A 16,711-nucleotide genomic window follows, 5' to 3' on the forward strand; every position below is an offset into this window, starting at 1 on the left:
CAGATGGATACAATCTGCTGTTATGGATTTATACCATAGCAAATGTAAACATCCTCAGCAAAGTATGGCATACTGCTAATCTCTGTATTTTTGTGTAGATAGATGTTTAATGTGTCCTTTGGATTTATCTCAACCCACTCAACAAATGGGCCAAACTTCTTCAGTTACTCTCCAGATTTTATAAAACTAACAAGTATTTATTTTTTTGATAAATTAGATTCTAAGCAATGTTACAGTCAATGATACYTCAGCTTATTACACATGTTCTGCAAATAGTTCAGGCATTTTGAGCTCTGGTGCCTGGTAGCTGATTCCAGTGACCAAGAATAGAGGCATACTGTGAAGTACTAATCTTGCTAAAGTCAGTGGAAAACTCACATGCTCCTCTTTTAACTACAAAYCTAATTTGAGAGTGTGATTAAAAATGGATTTTAAAAGTACGTTATGGTGGCCTACTATCCCTAGGCCAGGGGATACCACAATCATATCAAGGATACAACATATTATAAGCCCCTAATCGGTTCCTGGCAGTCCCTTTTGAGAGCTGAATCTTCCTCTGCGTCTCAGCTCAGAATTAACTCTTAGTAGAGCTTGAGGAAAATCACTTCAACTTCTTCTGAAAGGAACTGGCAAGTGAGGCAAAATTTGTTGTGGAACATCTTACGTTCTTCCAAGTAGTTTAAATTTTCACGTAATATAATCTTTGTCTCTGCACTGCACAGACACAAAATTCAGTTGGAAGCTTTGAAGTATTTGGTAAATTCTTAAGATCATTAATAGAAATAAGAGAACATGTATGAGCAAAGTTAGATATAAAATAGGCTATTGTTAGGGTTTTTAAGTAGTTTTCTCCTTTAGGAAAAATTTGGCAGTTAGATGCTTTGACAGACTTTTAGTGGGTTAAAACACAAAGAGCTCTGCAGAAATCTGGAAATAAGCTACTTGATGATACTTAACATGGGATTCCCCAAAAGGGATTAGAAGTGATAGTCGAAAAGAAAATTTTTGAAGTTTGGATAAAAAACAATTTTCCATCTTCATTGCTTACTTTGTTTTCCCTTTTTTATGATATATAGGTAGTATTGAATTGCAGGTAGCAGATGGGATTCTTGTTCTTCATTAGGCTTTAATATTACTTCATATGTATTTAAAGTTTTTAACAGGTCTCATGAATTCAAATGAGATGTTACAGTCCACAGCCACAACTGCAGTAACAATTACACCGTCTTTAGAAAATACCCAGCCCAGGAGTTGACAAATGAATATTTATACGCATCTGTCATCAGGGAAGAAAAATACAACTTGGATATGATCTTACTCTTAATAAAATGGATAGGAAACATCTAATGCTAGAAATGATCCTWTAAATATTTCCCCATCCCAGCTCTTTCTCCCCAAAATGGGATAGGAGATAAGATTCACAAAATARAAACATGATGCAGGGTCTTTCTGAATTATTGCCAGAATAGATATTTTTCCTCAATTTGCAATCCTTTCTTATCTTGAAACACACTTAAACAAAACTTTTTTTGCACATAAAACACATAGTAGAAAAGCAGGAATATTTTTCCATTAAGGAAAACCTGGCARTTTATACAGATCAAGAAAACAGAAATGAAAACAGTCTTTGTCTGGAACTTAGAATTTCACTCCATCCCTGTTTTTATATTTTCCTCATGAAGCTCAAGGAACTGGAGAGACAGGGAAAAGGGTAGGAGAATATGCCCATGACARTAAAAATGCACGAAACTACATAAAAATAAATGAGGTACGTATTCTATCAAATTTAAATGTGAGAAAAAGCTTATGAAATGTGATTGATCAGATTGTTTAGAAAGAATCAAATCTCTCTTCTTTTTCCTAGTGAAACGAGATGGATGGGGAAAATCCTGCAGCCCTGATATATCTACTCTACGCCTTTTGCTAGTAGTTAGTCAKATTCCTGCACTGGCAGGTAAGATATTAAAGGTCTAACAATCATAATTATTTCAAGAAGATTAAAGAAAACATGAGTGATGTTGACAGTCAGCCCTGCTGGAGCTAGTCAAAAAATGTTTAGTTGAAAAGCTGTAATTACTATGCAGTATTGGAGAAAYACTGACCTGAACAGCAACGGATCCAAAAAGGATTAGTTTACTATTGATGGTGGCAGTGAACAATTAACTYGCAAGAGCAGTTCTTGCTCGAGGCTGGGCGTCAGCTTGATGCCTTGTTCTTAAACTGAAGGTGTTGTCTTGGACAAGCACTGAAAACATAACCTGTCTGTCCACTAGAATGGTATTTTCTCTGCCCTCCTTTACAGGAGATATTTAGTTTGTCTCTGGCTATGGGCTAATGACCTGGTGCCTCTGAGATGCGAAGGGCTGGTGTCTCGAGCTGAGCATGAGGAAGACCATTTTGTGTGCTGTCAGGAAAAATGTTATACTGGTTAATATCTGAAGGCAGTGGCTGCCCTGGAGGCAAATTAATAAGCAAAACATGCAACCTAAGTATTTTTCAGTGAGCCAGTACCTTGGTTTAAATTGRGTCGGTGGGCTGGGTAGGAGGAGGAATCTTTCGCATTGTGTTTGGGGAGGTATCCATTCCCTCTCGTTTGCTCAGGGAGTTTCCCTCTCCTCAGGTGACAGCTGATGTACTTCTAGATTGCTTATCCCTATTCCCAGTTCCTGGGCTGTCTTTGTTTTTCTCTGGATGTCCTCTGCTCTTCCTGGACCATTGGAAGCAGTGATGGGACACCAGAACATAGGGCATAAATGCAACAAAGTTGTTCTGTGTGCTTTAATGTCACAGCTATAGTTGTGTGCCTGCACTCTCCAGGCAGACTGCCGTGGTCTGCGATGTCGTGTGTGTTGTATCCTGATAGGCAGGGACACGTGCCAGGTTCATGCAAGCTGCAAGCCGGGAGACTGGTTTCTTGTAGCTCTTACCCACATCCAGCTCCTCAGCRTGTAAAGCCCTCTGCGTTTTCTCCAGCTGGTCCCTCTTACTTCATATTTTCTCTCRCTGTTTTTTCCTTACAGTTTCATGCTGATTTCAAGGAAGGGAGTCTGTTCAAGGCTTCYGTACAGAATTGTTCATTAACCAAAAGTAGATTAGAACGTAGCTAATATTCATCTTATGAATTATCCTCTCACCAAGCCATCAAAAAATGAATTGTGTATATGCTGGTGGCTTGTAAGGATCCTTTTGATCTATAGGAAGATTGATTGATTGATTGATCTATACTAAGTCTGAGGCAGATTCAGATGCTGTATGAAAACATTTGCTTCCATGAATTTGTTGGGCTTCACTCCAGCAAGATAATATACTTTTGCAGCTCAGGCTGGGAAGTCTTGTCCATCTGTTTTCAGAGTTAGAGAACTGTAGTGAAGTATGGAAGACAGTCTAAAAGTGTAGTAGCCAGGAAAACTGGGAAGAAATGGCTTTTCTTCTGTTCATTTCAATATGACAACTCTGGCAATGTAGAAGAGGAAAACTGGTTTCATGATGAGGTGATACTGCTATTATTTAGAGGGCGTGAACTATGCTCTGGGATTCTGTGTATTTTCRGTTGTTTTTCCAATAATTTCTGTGAATTTCTAGAATAGCCAACAATTTCAGGAGTGATATTTCTTGAATAAACCCTAGCAACATAGGAAAATTTTTGCAAATGCAGTAAAAGCAATAGTTCAATTCACTGTCACTCATCTTGATCACATTATATGAGGGTTTTTGAGTAGCGATTAGTTTTTTGGCATAAAGTCTTCTAATTCCAAAAGATTTACAGAAAACACGGGGTTGTTATTTCATTATTCTTCCATTTAAAACATTTCACACTTTATTAGGTAACACAAACCATATGTGACTTTGGTGTTTAAATTTTAAACCAGCTATAGTCAAAGTTAACAAATAATAGGCTTTCTCATAGGCTTAAAYATGAGGCAGAAAATAGTGAATAAACAGTTCTAAATAAATAACGCAGAGATGGAAAAAGAATTAGTTTGTGCGTTTTTGGTAATGCACAGCAGAACCAAGAATTAATTGCTGTAGTTCTCTTTTCAGGATATAGGAGTGTTTCCTCTGAAATCAACTTTAGACGTAAGTGAATCCTTTTTTTTTCTATGCATAGTCAGAGAATAGTATTGAGTAGACTACCTAACTGGTTATCATATGGACAATTTTGCATTTTTTAAAAAAATTAATTTATTTTTGCTAAATATGTTTTTAATAATATACGCAAATCTCTCCAGAGAGCATAGAGAGCTGCATGGGTCGGGAGTGTGCAATGATGTCCATATGATACCTGATATTGTCGTTATTTTATGCAATACAACTGTACAGTGTGAAGGGCAATAGGTTTTCCTCATGCACTGTCCAAACTGATATTGGATGCAGGCATATTGGGAGTGATTCCACATCTAATGATTATCATCAGTGGAAACTAGTGGCAAAGAGGAGTTAGACTACTGTATGCAACCTAAGATCATGCCAGCTTTTCAGCTGGCTTTGGAAATCAAGGTAAAAGTAGGCAGTGGCAAAATCCCTGTCTGTAACACAGTTTTGACTTGTAAATATCATGGGTGTCTTTGCATCAACAGGGAATGTATGTTGTATTTGYTTAACTGTAACAGCTAAGAATGTGCCATATCTAGAGGAGAAGGTTATCACATATTATCTTCTTGGAATTGCCTAAACAAAACAGACTGGACAGTCAGTTTTTCACGGACACAGCAACAACTGAGAAGACTGTACATAGGTTACCTAAAAACACTTATATGCACTTAGGCAGAAAAGAGATTAGGAGTTAGATGTAACAATATAACATTCAGCTGTATGTGAGGCAATGTTCAAAGCTCTATGCTGCACTATGATTAGAATTCATACATAAGAACTACTTAAAGAGGAAAGACTTTTGAATTCATATTTTCAAAATGATTATCAACCAAACATGGCAAAATAAAGACAGAAGAAAAGAGGAGGAGGATATGCTATGGGACTTATTTTGTTGCCATGAGGAATCTCTTCCTTAGTTATAGTTTCATGACTCTGGATTGCTGAGGTTGATAATTTACTGTACACGAGAGCAATAGGCTTGTGTAGAATCTAGTTAAATTTGAATCTTAAAAAGAAATGGGGTAGCTGAATTTGTGTCATGTTCAGATTAGTGATTCAGATGTAAGATAGTCCTCCAGAGAGACTATAATGTTCTGTGAGAAAATCTAATAGAAATGTACTGGCAATACATTTCATCCAAACAGCAGCGCTGGAGAYGGATGTGCTCTCTGTGCACACAGCAGAGAGATACAAACGCAAAGCAGCTTTGCCCCATCCCTAGCAATGCGCCTTAACTCTGATGCAGAAGGGACACATTTACATCTAGAAAAAAAAATGCCCCAGCAACATTTGTTTCAGCTTCATTTGAGGAAACATTGGTGTAGGCAGGATGTCTGTGTAGGTGTTTCATGCCTTTAGTCTAGCTTGGCAAGGCTGGGAAGCACAGCGTGTTCTGGGACTGAGAAATCAAAGTGATAGCAAGCTGGGAGCTGAATCTATTTCCTTTCGACTCCCTTACTGAAGCCTAGCTGTATCTGAGACGCCACCAGGAATGATATTCTGTGTAATGTGACCATGCCATTCTTCACAGGGAAGTAGACCTAGGCCTCCAGCCTTTTGCACACAGGCAGTAAAACAGTTGTCAGTCTGTGGCTACTTGGCTTAGACTAGTGTGAAAATGTTGGCTTTTCCCACTACTTATGCTACAGTTAGTTGTCCTCCCAGAACTGGATTTTAARTTAGCATTGCTGCTTGGTAAAATGTTCACACACTAAAAAAATGACATCCCATTCAGCCTGGCTTCCCCTCTCTTTTTCATCCTGCAAGAACAAATAAGATGGTAGTTTTTCTGCTCCAAAAAATGATTGCTTTTGCTTGCGGTGTTTAACTCAGATTGTAACTGATAGTGAAGGCAGCCCCAGCAAGCGCTGCCACTTAACAGAAGTATTGCAAGAAAGTMATGAGTGGTGGCAGGATGGTCCAGCCCCGAGCGGGCACCAGAGCCTTGGCCAAACTATCTGGCTGGCAAAATGTTGGGTCTGATGCTCCCCCTCGTGGCTGAAGTACGTGCACAGCCTGCCCCAAACCTAACGTAACACAGCTGCGGAATTGCAGAAATTTCCCCCATGTTCTGAATGTGCTAGAGAAATCTGAACATTTGGCATCAGAACAGCTTATTCTCCTTTAATGAACACTGCATGCATTTTCATCTTGTCTCCCAGCCAATTTTTCCCTGGGAGTGTGAAAAAATTAAAGGAGGCAGTGCTTAAAGGCGGTAATTTACCTGTGCCTTATGGACTGAACAAATGCTCTGAGCAGCTCGCTTAACGCCCAGTCGCGCTCAGGCAGGATGCTTCAGCTTCAGCCCAACCGGTAATGCTTCGTGCCGTAAGGTTTCCTTATCCTCGTTACGGTGAGGGCATACCACCAACGCTCCTAGTTTACGAGCGGATGCCTGCAAAGCATTTTGATGGCGTTGATCTGTTYTGATCACGCCTAGGTTAATGTGTGCTTCCAGCACCTTAGCAGGCRTGCAGCCTTTAGAAGCTATTTCAGACTGCTACCACGTAGGATCGTAGGAGCATACAAACAACACAAYGGAGCCAAAAGCACTGGAACTGCATAGTAGAGATGTTTGTTGTTGAAAGTTGTATCTGAAAAAGTAGTTTTGCTTTGTGTGCTATTTAAATGTACATATAAATTCAAAAAGCAATCAGATGCTTTTTGCAAAAAACTRACTCAAGAACAAGCATATCAGAAATTCATATGTAATTTAATATGTGTTCTTACCTGTACTTTTGCTTGGCAAGTGGAAACTATGAGATAAATTGATTTAAAGAGAAAAAGTGACAGAAACATAATTCTTGTGTTTAATATTAAAGGCCAGACTAACTATAAGAGTATGCCAAGAGAGCATGGCAGCCTGCCTACACCTGTAGGCAGGTAGGAGAAAAAAATTACAGAAAAATGTGGAGCAGTAGCCTGAGAGAGTATGTTTGAAGAACTTGGGGAGAATCAAGGCAAGTCAAATAAAAATGTTAAATGAAAAGTTTGAATATTTCCTTAAATCTCATATAATCTAGAAGCATCTAAAAAAAAAGTTTGAGCCATAAACTTTCTTTCCTAACATTGGAAGTAAAATGTAAATGGAAAATAGATTACAAAACTTTGGTTCGTATTACTTTTGTGACCACATAATAATTTTAGTTAGATCAGTATTACAGGAAACCCACCCAGAATTTAATGCAAGTAGGTTTTTTTCCAAAATTGACACTTAGCATATAATTAGCACTGTTATTTGAGTCCTCGTAGTCTTAGAATATGTATTTACATTTTTGTTCTCTTATCTCTTCTTTGCCGAACCAAATAAATGTTTAGTTTTGTTACATTTTTTGTTTAGAGGGGGAAAAARGGGCATTTGCAATGAGAGCTTGTTAATTTTCTGTCAGTTTTATTTTCTGCCCCAAAATCTTGGCTAGAAGACAGGTCTAAGGATTGGGATAGGTTCACAACTTTGTAGTTTTTGAACTRCTCAGAGAGAATGGTATATTCACATTTCGGAGACTCTTTCTTAAATGAGAAGTTCAGCTTTCTCATTCAAAACCAAGGCTAGAAGGAGAAAGAGGAAAATAGGTATTTTTGTGCTTAAACAAACACAGAGTATTGGGAAATGATGAAGTGAATTGCTGTGAGAAGGGAGGGTAATTTGACTTTTTGGCTGCTGTTTGACTGTCCACCTAGGGTAAGATTTAAAGTACAATGTCAGAAGAACACAAGAGACCTTAAAGGGGAGCTCGGAGCCCAACACATTCCTCGGTGCAGCCGTTGGTTACCTTTCGGTGGGCACAATCATTTTGTCAGCCAGGAAATCCTGCCTAGCAATAATGTCGTAGCAGAGCAGTTCTGTTGGATTTGAGTCTCAGGGAATTGATAGACGTGATTATTTTCCGTAATCGTTTCCCTTAGCCAGTAGGTTGGTTGGTTGGTTTGTCAGGTTTTAACAAACGTATTTCTCATTTGTTTGTGTCCTTTTACRTTTGAGCAACTGGGACGCTGATCTGGGGATGCAGCGGCACGTGCTTGCTTATCTCAGTAGCACAGAGCAGCTCTTGCGCTAGTTACTGGTGTGTGTCTTCCCCCAGGCGCCTGGAGTCCTCAGCAGAGCTGTGAGCAGAGCCGAGGCCCCAGGCAGCAGCCTTTCGCTGCGCCTAGGGAGGACGGAGGGCATTGCTACCTCGTATTTCACTGGTGTTGTGGTAAAGCAAGCAGGCAGAGCTGCTTTAAATGTGAAGTTTTTTCTACTGTCTTATCTGGCTGCACGTCTGAGTTCTTCCTGATGCTTGACCCTTCCCTTCGGCTGCCTTCACTGAAATTTTTTTCCAAGCTTTCTTCTGTGGTGTGGTTCATTTAACTTTGAAAAATCAGACTTCAAGTTAAAACACAGAAAATAAGCCAAAGTTTAATTTGTTGGTTTTGTTTTGTTTTAAGAAAAATACTTTAATTTTTAAGCTAATGTCGTGAGCTTCTGGGTATAAGTCATGATTTTTTAATACTTAARAGGAAAAATACTGGACTGATTTGTATACACAATGGAATATTTCTGTCTAGGATTATATCCTGTGGTGAGATATATAGCCAGACATATGGCCAATGAACTATTTATTTTAGTAAGTATTGTGTATATTTTATGTTATTTATCTGCACAGATATGAATTCCATCAGAGACAAATTATTCAGTATACTCAAACAAATTAACTGTTCAGTGTCCTGTATATTATTAGGTTATATCACCTATCAAAAGACTAACAGTTGTGCTTTTTCATGATAAAATATCATGAAAAAAACTTAAAAAAGAATCCTTCAAAGTCTAATCACAAAATTTTGAGTCACAATACCCGTGCCATACGGYGGACACAGGAAGAGCCCTGCCAATAAGGAAGATACCTGTCTTGTTCCCTTTAGGCATTGGTCGCTTATATAATGGCATGAAGTTCTGGGAGCCCAGTGATGAAATTAATTTTTCTTCTTTTCCTATCAACTATGAAAATCCAGTTGATTTCAGACTTTTATTTGTCTGTAAATTTTTTAAATGTAAAATGACAATAGATACTGTGCTCCGATACAAGTACTCYGATATCTCAAATTTTTGTACCTAGGCCCAAACCATTACAGTTTGAGATTAGGTTGGAATATGCTTTCCACTGGAGAAATAAGAGGGTTAAGGTGGTGAGTGTGGTATTCTGCTCTGCCAACCATATCTCACAAAGCRTGTAATACCCCCTGTGCAAGCCCAGGATTGTGGAAAACGTTTCCCCTAATTCTCCCTCCAACTTAAACCTGCTTCAGTTGGTGCACGCAAGAGGTCAGTCTGTATCAATAAGCAGTTATCTAGCAAGCTTATTAAAGAAGAATATGGCAGTGCACCTGAATAGCTTGAAGTTGACTTTTCTGAGGGTAAACGGCAGTGGTGATGACGTGAGCCTCAGTCTAGGCTGTTGGCATCTTCCCAGCTGTAGATACTGGGTGAGTATACCTAGCTCATCTGTTAGAGTTTGCCTGCTCTTCCCACCCCTACTAACTAGATTAAAACTAGGTTGAGATTATCTGTGATGTGATTGCAGCATGCATTGCCTAAGGCCAAAGTGAGTCCCAGCYTGGTCTGTTCTAACTGCTTATGAGTGGCACAAAACGTGTCCCTCAGGATTTGTATTAAAGACACATCTGAGTGCCTAGGTTGTTGTTATTTATACTCAAAATGTAAACACAGGATGATAGATTTTAGAGAACTTTTTTTTTCTTTCTCATTTCTCTTTCAGTCATAAATGAATTGGCTAAGCATAAGTAATGGGGTAAAGTCATCAGATTGCACATTAACTTTTCTTTAGAAAATTCACCAAGAAGCAAATAGGTTTTTTTGTTGTTGCTTTTCTTTTTTTTAAAAAAAAAAAAAGGGACCTGATTCATTTGGTTTCTCTAGTAACTGCTAACCATAAATAAAATCACACCTCCTCAGCTGAGGAAGTACTCAAATACCTGACTGACCTTTGTTCACGGTGGTTTCTTTACCCTCAGGTTTCAAGGATTTTGCATTTGTATACATTTCTTCATATTTTTTCAGAGGACAAAATCTCATGTAGACGTGTTATACAGCTGAAATACTATCTTTATCTTAAATATTTTGGGAACAAAACAAATTATGGTATTAAAGGTGGCTAACTATCAGGTAGCTATAAAAAAGACAGAAAATTGGGAAAGGAATGAAAATTGAGGCAGCTGAGTGTGCTTGACATCTTCTATTTGCTAGTAAAAATGCATTTTCAAGCACATTCACAACTTTAATGTCTCCTTATGTGACATTAATTTACATAAATTATTCTTGAGCATATCTGGCAATTCTCAAATGCCAAAATGAGCAAGAATGAGGATCGACTCACATGTAACTTCTTTAGGCCTTTCTGAAGTTGAAGCAAGCATACCTCTACAGTGGTCATTTGGGAGAACTTGTTAAAAGAATAAGTGAGTAAGGAAGACGTTTTAGCATCCTAGTCTAATAACGTGGCAGGAGGGGAGACTACAGGAAACTGTATGTTCCCACTTTCTGAATCCAGTGAATAAAGAACTGTATTTGAGAAAGCTCTTATCATACATAGGAACAACACATTCATTTTTTCCCCAATGAAGGATGACCGTAATTGATACATAACAGAAAAAGCTTTAGAAAGGGGCCAATTATAAAATTTTACAATAGCCCAGCATAAACAATTGCTTAATATGTTTTGAGGTGTAAAGAGATAGAAGAATTGGTGATTCCTTCATTCGTAAACTGTGTAATCTTGGCATATAAATATAGCCTTAACATACGTGCATCTTTTCATGATCACTACTCACTTATACCATTGGCACCTCTCATGCTTTGTGTGTTTTTTGTTCTCTATAATCCTTTTATTCTCTCTGTGACTCTGCAAATATACTCTGTAATACTTTAAAGATTAATCCTTAATTAAAAGGACATGGTTAAATAATGAAAATCTGACTTGCTTATGCTTAAGTGGCATGTACCATCTCCAACCATTAAAGTACATCTAGAAGCATATTTCACTTGAAGCAACAAAGTATAAGTTAATATTTTCAAAAGAAGGCTTAGAACTGCTGCTGCATGACATACCAAATAGGCATGAATATCTTATCCTGTATTATGCTTCAGTTAAAACACACATCACATAAGACGTAGTTTAATTCATCTCTGATGAATGCTATCATCTGACATGCTATTGTCATTTAACGCGAGAAACACCTTTTCTGTTTAATAAACAGAAAAGCCTTAATTTTAAGAGTAAACTAGTGTAACACCTCACAGCCAATTGAAGGTGCAGTGATACATGCTGAATCAAAATCTAAATATTCTACAGCACAGGTTGTTCCAAATTCTGTTTGAAGCCTATTCTGCCTATAGACAAGCAGGTCATAAGCTCGCTCAAGTGGAATTCTATTTCTTCAGAATTACCAATTTGTTCTCATAGCTGCCTTCATTTGAGAAGTCTGTCCCACACCTCCTGCCCTAACAAAGTCTTCCTGCTGGCTGAACAATAATAGACTAAATAATCCTGCCTGCTGCCAGCATTCAACAAGGCACAGATGGAAGTTACAGTGATCAGATGTTTGAGCAGCAGAACATACTGCTTCTAGTCATTTGTGCTGAAGTGTTTCACCGGGGGGATAAGTTTATCCACTTGATCTCTTCAGTTCTGACTTGAAACAGAGCCCTGGTGGTGACTTTTTATACTTAATGGTCCATCAGATATCATTAAGACTTCTCGTAACTTGTAGGCATGGAAAAAACATGATATGTTTAGATCAAAAGATGAATTCTATTCTTTTTTGGATAAAAAACCACATCTGATGAAGTGTTACAAAAATACTGAGCAGGCTACTGTCTATTCTGCAAGTAAAACCCTGAGGCTAGAACTGACTGAATCATAACAACTGTTTCACTAATTCCACAATATCTGTAGGAATTATGACCTTGTTGGGTAACTAAGCACAGGTAATTTTGAATAAGTCAGGAATGTCATGTGCGTTATTTGAAAAAGGTGGAACAAAATATTGTACTCCATCTACCCTCTGCAGGCTATGTGAAAAGGAATTCCAAGCAAATGCGAGGGAAARAAAAAATGATGGAAAGAGTTTTACTGAGTCTGAAGCCTTGACTGGGGAGGAAGGGATCAAGGGAAGACTCATGAGCTGCAGAGGGTAAATTTGATGAATGACCCAAGTAGTATGGGCCCTGTTCAAAAGTTCTTGGCCTCAATATTGTTTAGTGATCCAGCATTGGTGAGCTAATATGGTAAGGTGAACTGTAATTTGTGACATTTGTGACTGTTCTTGTGCAGTGTCCTCATAAACCTGTCAGACTGATGTACCACAGATGCTAAAGGAGTCAGTGTATCAGCTCCTGACCACATGCAGCTAATTAATTCCCACAGCGTCATCCATATCTGCATTTCTCTAGCCTACCTTTTCTCTTTTCTCTGCATTTGACTTTTGTGATTGCTTAAAACTTTGAATAGTAGTAATTATGTTACATACGTCTGTCTTATGACTGGAGTCAAATGCTGGTCTGAATAGAAATCTCCATTGCCTTGATGGAGATCAAGAGAGGTCGTGCTGATCCTGAGAAACAGTGTGAAAGGACCCACAACTGCTCCATACTGTCTGTTTGGAAGGGTGGGAGTGGGTTGTGTACATTTTCTTTTCATGGACTCAGTTTATTTTGAAGTGATACATTGGGGGCTTCCATTTGAGCCAAGCTGGCACCATCTGCCTTTTGGGAAGTGTGTAAGGGTGGGCTGCACCACACTAGTCTGRTGAAAAAACTTTCTCCTTGATCACAATGCAGGCTAAGAAATCTTGGAGACTTCAATAAACTTGATGTGAGTGGAATCACATCCCTACCATCTGAGGAAGTTCTTTTAAAGCTATCTTTACTTTTCTGTTCTGAAACAAAGACATACTTGAGATAATGCTTAGTAACATGACCTTCTGGTTCTTCAGTGAATCTCTCGAGCAATTTTATCTAAATTAGCAAAGATGCTCAGTGACAAACAATTGGAGATGAACTAATATGAGGAGTTCAGCAACCTCTGGATGATGTTTCACAATGCAAACTCAGCTCAATCCCTTTTGTAGCATTGAACTACCAGGTTCAAAGGGTTGTGACTTGCTGCATAGAATGTTTTGAATTCAGAAATTGTTCTGGAGAAAATATTCATAAGTTAAGCTTATAAATGTAAATTAATTTTAAAATGTATTTTAAAGTGTAATTTTAAAAATGTATTTGTCTGTAGTTGGGAATTTCTAAAGCTGCAAAGACCTATTCAAGTCTAAACTAGATTTCTGTCTTACAGAAACCAAGTCACCAAAATCTGCTTTTTTCACAAAACTATCATCAATATTATCAATGTAATAGTGATTGATCACAGAGGACTATGTTCTGTTCTCTATTTAGTCCATCTATATCATCCTTGTTCACTCTCTGAGACTGTCATTTAATATGGATTTTTTTCAGCATTATTGCTGAATAAGAAGGCCTTCCCGTATTTTAAGTCTCAGCATTTGCCAGTAATTTGGAGATTGTATCACTCTGAAAGACAGTGGCTAATAAGGAAAAGGGAAAATTGAAGGGAGAGGAAGGGGAGAAGGGAAATGGGGAACATAATGAAAGAGGAGAGACTCATTCAGGATGTTTTGCRATGCTTCAGCAGAAGACAGTGAGAGCTGTTTTAAACAACTTGTTTCAAGAGCATCCCTGTACTATCTTGGGAAGCATCAAATGAGGATAAATGGGCCTGACCCTTCCCAGCTGCTGCTGTTGTGTTTTGTAAGAGAGAACACATACTTTGGATCTGGAAAAAGGAAGAAAAGTGTAAGAGAGATGTTCTCACCAAAACACCTTCCCATGGCTCTGGCCTGTCATTTATTAAAAGTTAAGGTTATATCATAGTTTCTGGATTTAGACAGGGCAAAACAAACATCTAACAAAATAACACAATTCTGAACTTTGTTTCCTATTTTAGGGCTTGAGTGTTGCTGTTCTATAATTCCAGACATCTGTACATTAACCATATGCAGATAGTTGAACCCTGAGCCCAAGCAGATCAGCTACTTGAGGCTGCATGCAAACAAGTGTGTTAACCAGCTGAGGCATTAAAGGCACAAATTGTGCTCACTTCCACTGCCAGAGACAACCAAGTAAACCAGAAATTAAGTGAGACTAAATTCACCAAGTTGAATGAATGAGCTGTGGYGTTGTTTTGCTGCATTTTCTCAAATGACACGATTGATTCATCTTTTAAGCAACTAAGTCAGCTCTTCTAGCATATGGTCTGTAATTAAATTCCCTCTAAGTAGAGCTTAATTTCTTAAAACATTTTAAGGGAACGATTATCTACTACAGAGCGTAAGAGGAAATGACCTCTGAAAACACTGCAAAGCAATTATATTTAGTTAAATGTGATAGCATATGTGGTTTTGCTGTTTGTTGAAATTACCATATAATAAGAATTGCCCTTTTAAATGAATTAAGGAACAATTTATCATATGCTGATGGACCTGTGCCAAAATAGTATGACTGAAAAATGAAGTCATTAAAATACAGAAACACTACCAGTTTCAAACTTTGAAATCTAAACTAATAGATTTTTTTTTTTTATCTGAAGGACTGCTGCAAAATCCTGTGACTTGACACATGTACTTGACTGAGAGTCAAAGGTATACTAAAAATGAAAAGTAGAAAGAAGCCTATGCTTGGTGTTGGGAATGATGATGAACAGAAATTTGACATCAGAATTTTTTTGAATGTGATATATGAATCTTATGGTCCAGATCCTCAGATATTGTAAATCAGTGCAGCTCCCTTAATTTACCTTGATTTATTCCATATGATGATCTGACTTATTTCTTTCATTATATCATCTTTATAACATTCTTTTCTCTAAATTATGCTTCATTTAGTTTAGATGATGGAGTCACGTTTTCTTTCCACGTAGTTATTTCTTTGCTGCTTCACTTTCCAGCCCTTGTGTCTCGGATGAAGTGTGGATGTTTGTGACACATCCTTATAGGAAACTGGTTAAGTAAAAAGGTCTCTTATTTTGAAACAAAGTTACTCTGAACAATTCTAGTTAATCCTTTTAAAGAGAAGTCTTTTGACCTTGTGTTTATGACTTTGTTTTTCCCTCAGTAGGTTACCCTCCAGATAACAGCACCTGGGCTAGTGTGCCACTGGCCTTTACACYCAGGATTACCAAACTGATCTGTAAGCCTCCCTAGTCTAAGAAGTTGGGCTTATGAGTTAGTCTTGCCTTGTCAACAGTAAGTCACCTGACCAGTTAAAAAGACTAAAAAGAAAAATTTAGGATTACTGCAGAAAGTATTACACTGATGTTCAGAAGRGCTTCCTGTAAAGTATTGGATGGATTTTTTTTTTCACACAAATGTGTTAGTCTATCAATTTTCCACATTTTTTTCCACCAATGTTTTTTTATAGTTTTGTGGTGATTCTGACTTTTGTAATAGAAGTAAGAAATCAAAAAAAAAGAATTGTTTTGCATTTCAATTTACTATGTGGAAATCACTATCTTATTTAACTGCTTACTTGCTGCCAGGAATGACTGTTGGTATCTTACAATGAAGGTTATGTCCACTTCAGGAGATCAACATTGTACTTTAGCTCTGCATTTAAATCTTGCGTAGAAATTATTCAGGAAGCCCATTGGATGCCTAACTGGGTGATTTCCCTGTGCACATAAGTACTTGTCTTTGCACAGACTCATGCAGAAGTATATTTTGCTGGCAAGCCAAAGAGAAWATTCTGACCTGAAATAGCATCAATCCAGTGACTGTGTATGAAGGTCACTYATTAATATACTGAGGGCAATATTTTATAAATGAGTTCAGCAGATTAATTTGCATATTTTTTAAAGCTTTTGAACGTTGTGGAGTAAGCAGACACCATGGAACTGCAAAATATTCATGAAAAGGAAGTTATATTTTTCTCAGAAACTGGGAATGTAACGCAAGTAATCAGTGGAGTCTTTAGTGGACATTTCTGACTATTTCTGGAAGAYGCACAGGAATTATGCATGTGAAGTGGTCAAAAGCCATCATTCCTGATTTTCCCCAGTCTGCCCTGCTGTAAAATGGGGATTARGATTTCAATTTGTGCTGTGCCTCAGATGCACTTCCTGTTCCCTCTTCTATCTTCCCCCTTCCTAGCTAGATTTATCCAGAAAAAGACGTGGGGATGCTCTTTGCCCAAAGTCTGAAGAGTCCACCAGTGCCAGTGCTTCAGAGAGCTGCTCACARTGTCACAGGATGTCTTTTCTTAGCCACTGAGAATCTTTAGACCAAGGGGCACCCTGTTCAAACACAGAGTAATCCACATGTCTTGCACAGAAGAGGAGTGGCAAGAAGAGAACAAGTTTAAATGGCAAGTAGTGAAAACGCATCTGTTTGACTACATTGTCCCAAGGGAATTGTTTGAGAAGATCCTATRATATTTGAAAATAGTTGTTTTTTATTACAGATAATCCAGTTGCGTGCAGATGACATAAAGTCAATCATCGGGAATACCTGGAACAGATGGAGCAGCAGTCAGTTCAGTTCGCTTTCTTCTTCCTTA

The 16,711-nt window shown here is 38.0% G+C and overlaps 2 long non-coding RNA genes across 2 annotated transcripts in view; both read left to right on the forward strand.

Moving 5' to 3' along the window:
- LOC146591800 (uncharacterized) overlaps positions 1-1,931 on the forward strand; it is a 14,145-nt gene extending 12,214 nt beyond the window's left edge. Inside the window, exon 3 of the long non-coding RNA XR_014896729.1 lies at positions 1,865-1,931. This is a non-coding gene — a long non-coding RNA (uncharacterized LOC146591800). The remainder of the gene's footprint in view (positions 1-1,864) is intronic.
- Positions 1,921-16,491, forward strand: LOC146591801 (uncharacterized). Its single transcript, XR_014896730.1, has 3 exons — positions 1,921-1,954; positions 4,042-4,077; positions 16,310-16,491. It is a non-coding gene; the product is annotated as an uncharacterized LOC146591801 (long non-coding RNA).
- The last annotated feature ends 220 nt before the right edge of the window (positions 16,492-16,711 follow it).

Source organism: Rhea americana, unplaced genomic scaffold (assembly GCF_003343005.1).
Source record: "Rhea americana isolate MKP2758 unplaced genomic scaffold, rheAme1 scaffold_36, whole genome shotgun sequence".
NCBI lineage: Eukaryota > Metazoa > Chordata > Aves > Rheiformes > Rheidae > Rhea > Rhea americana.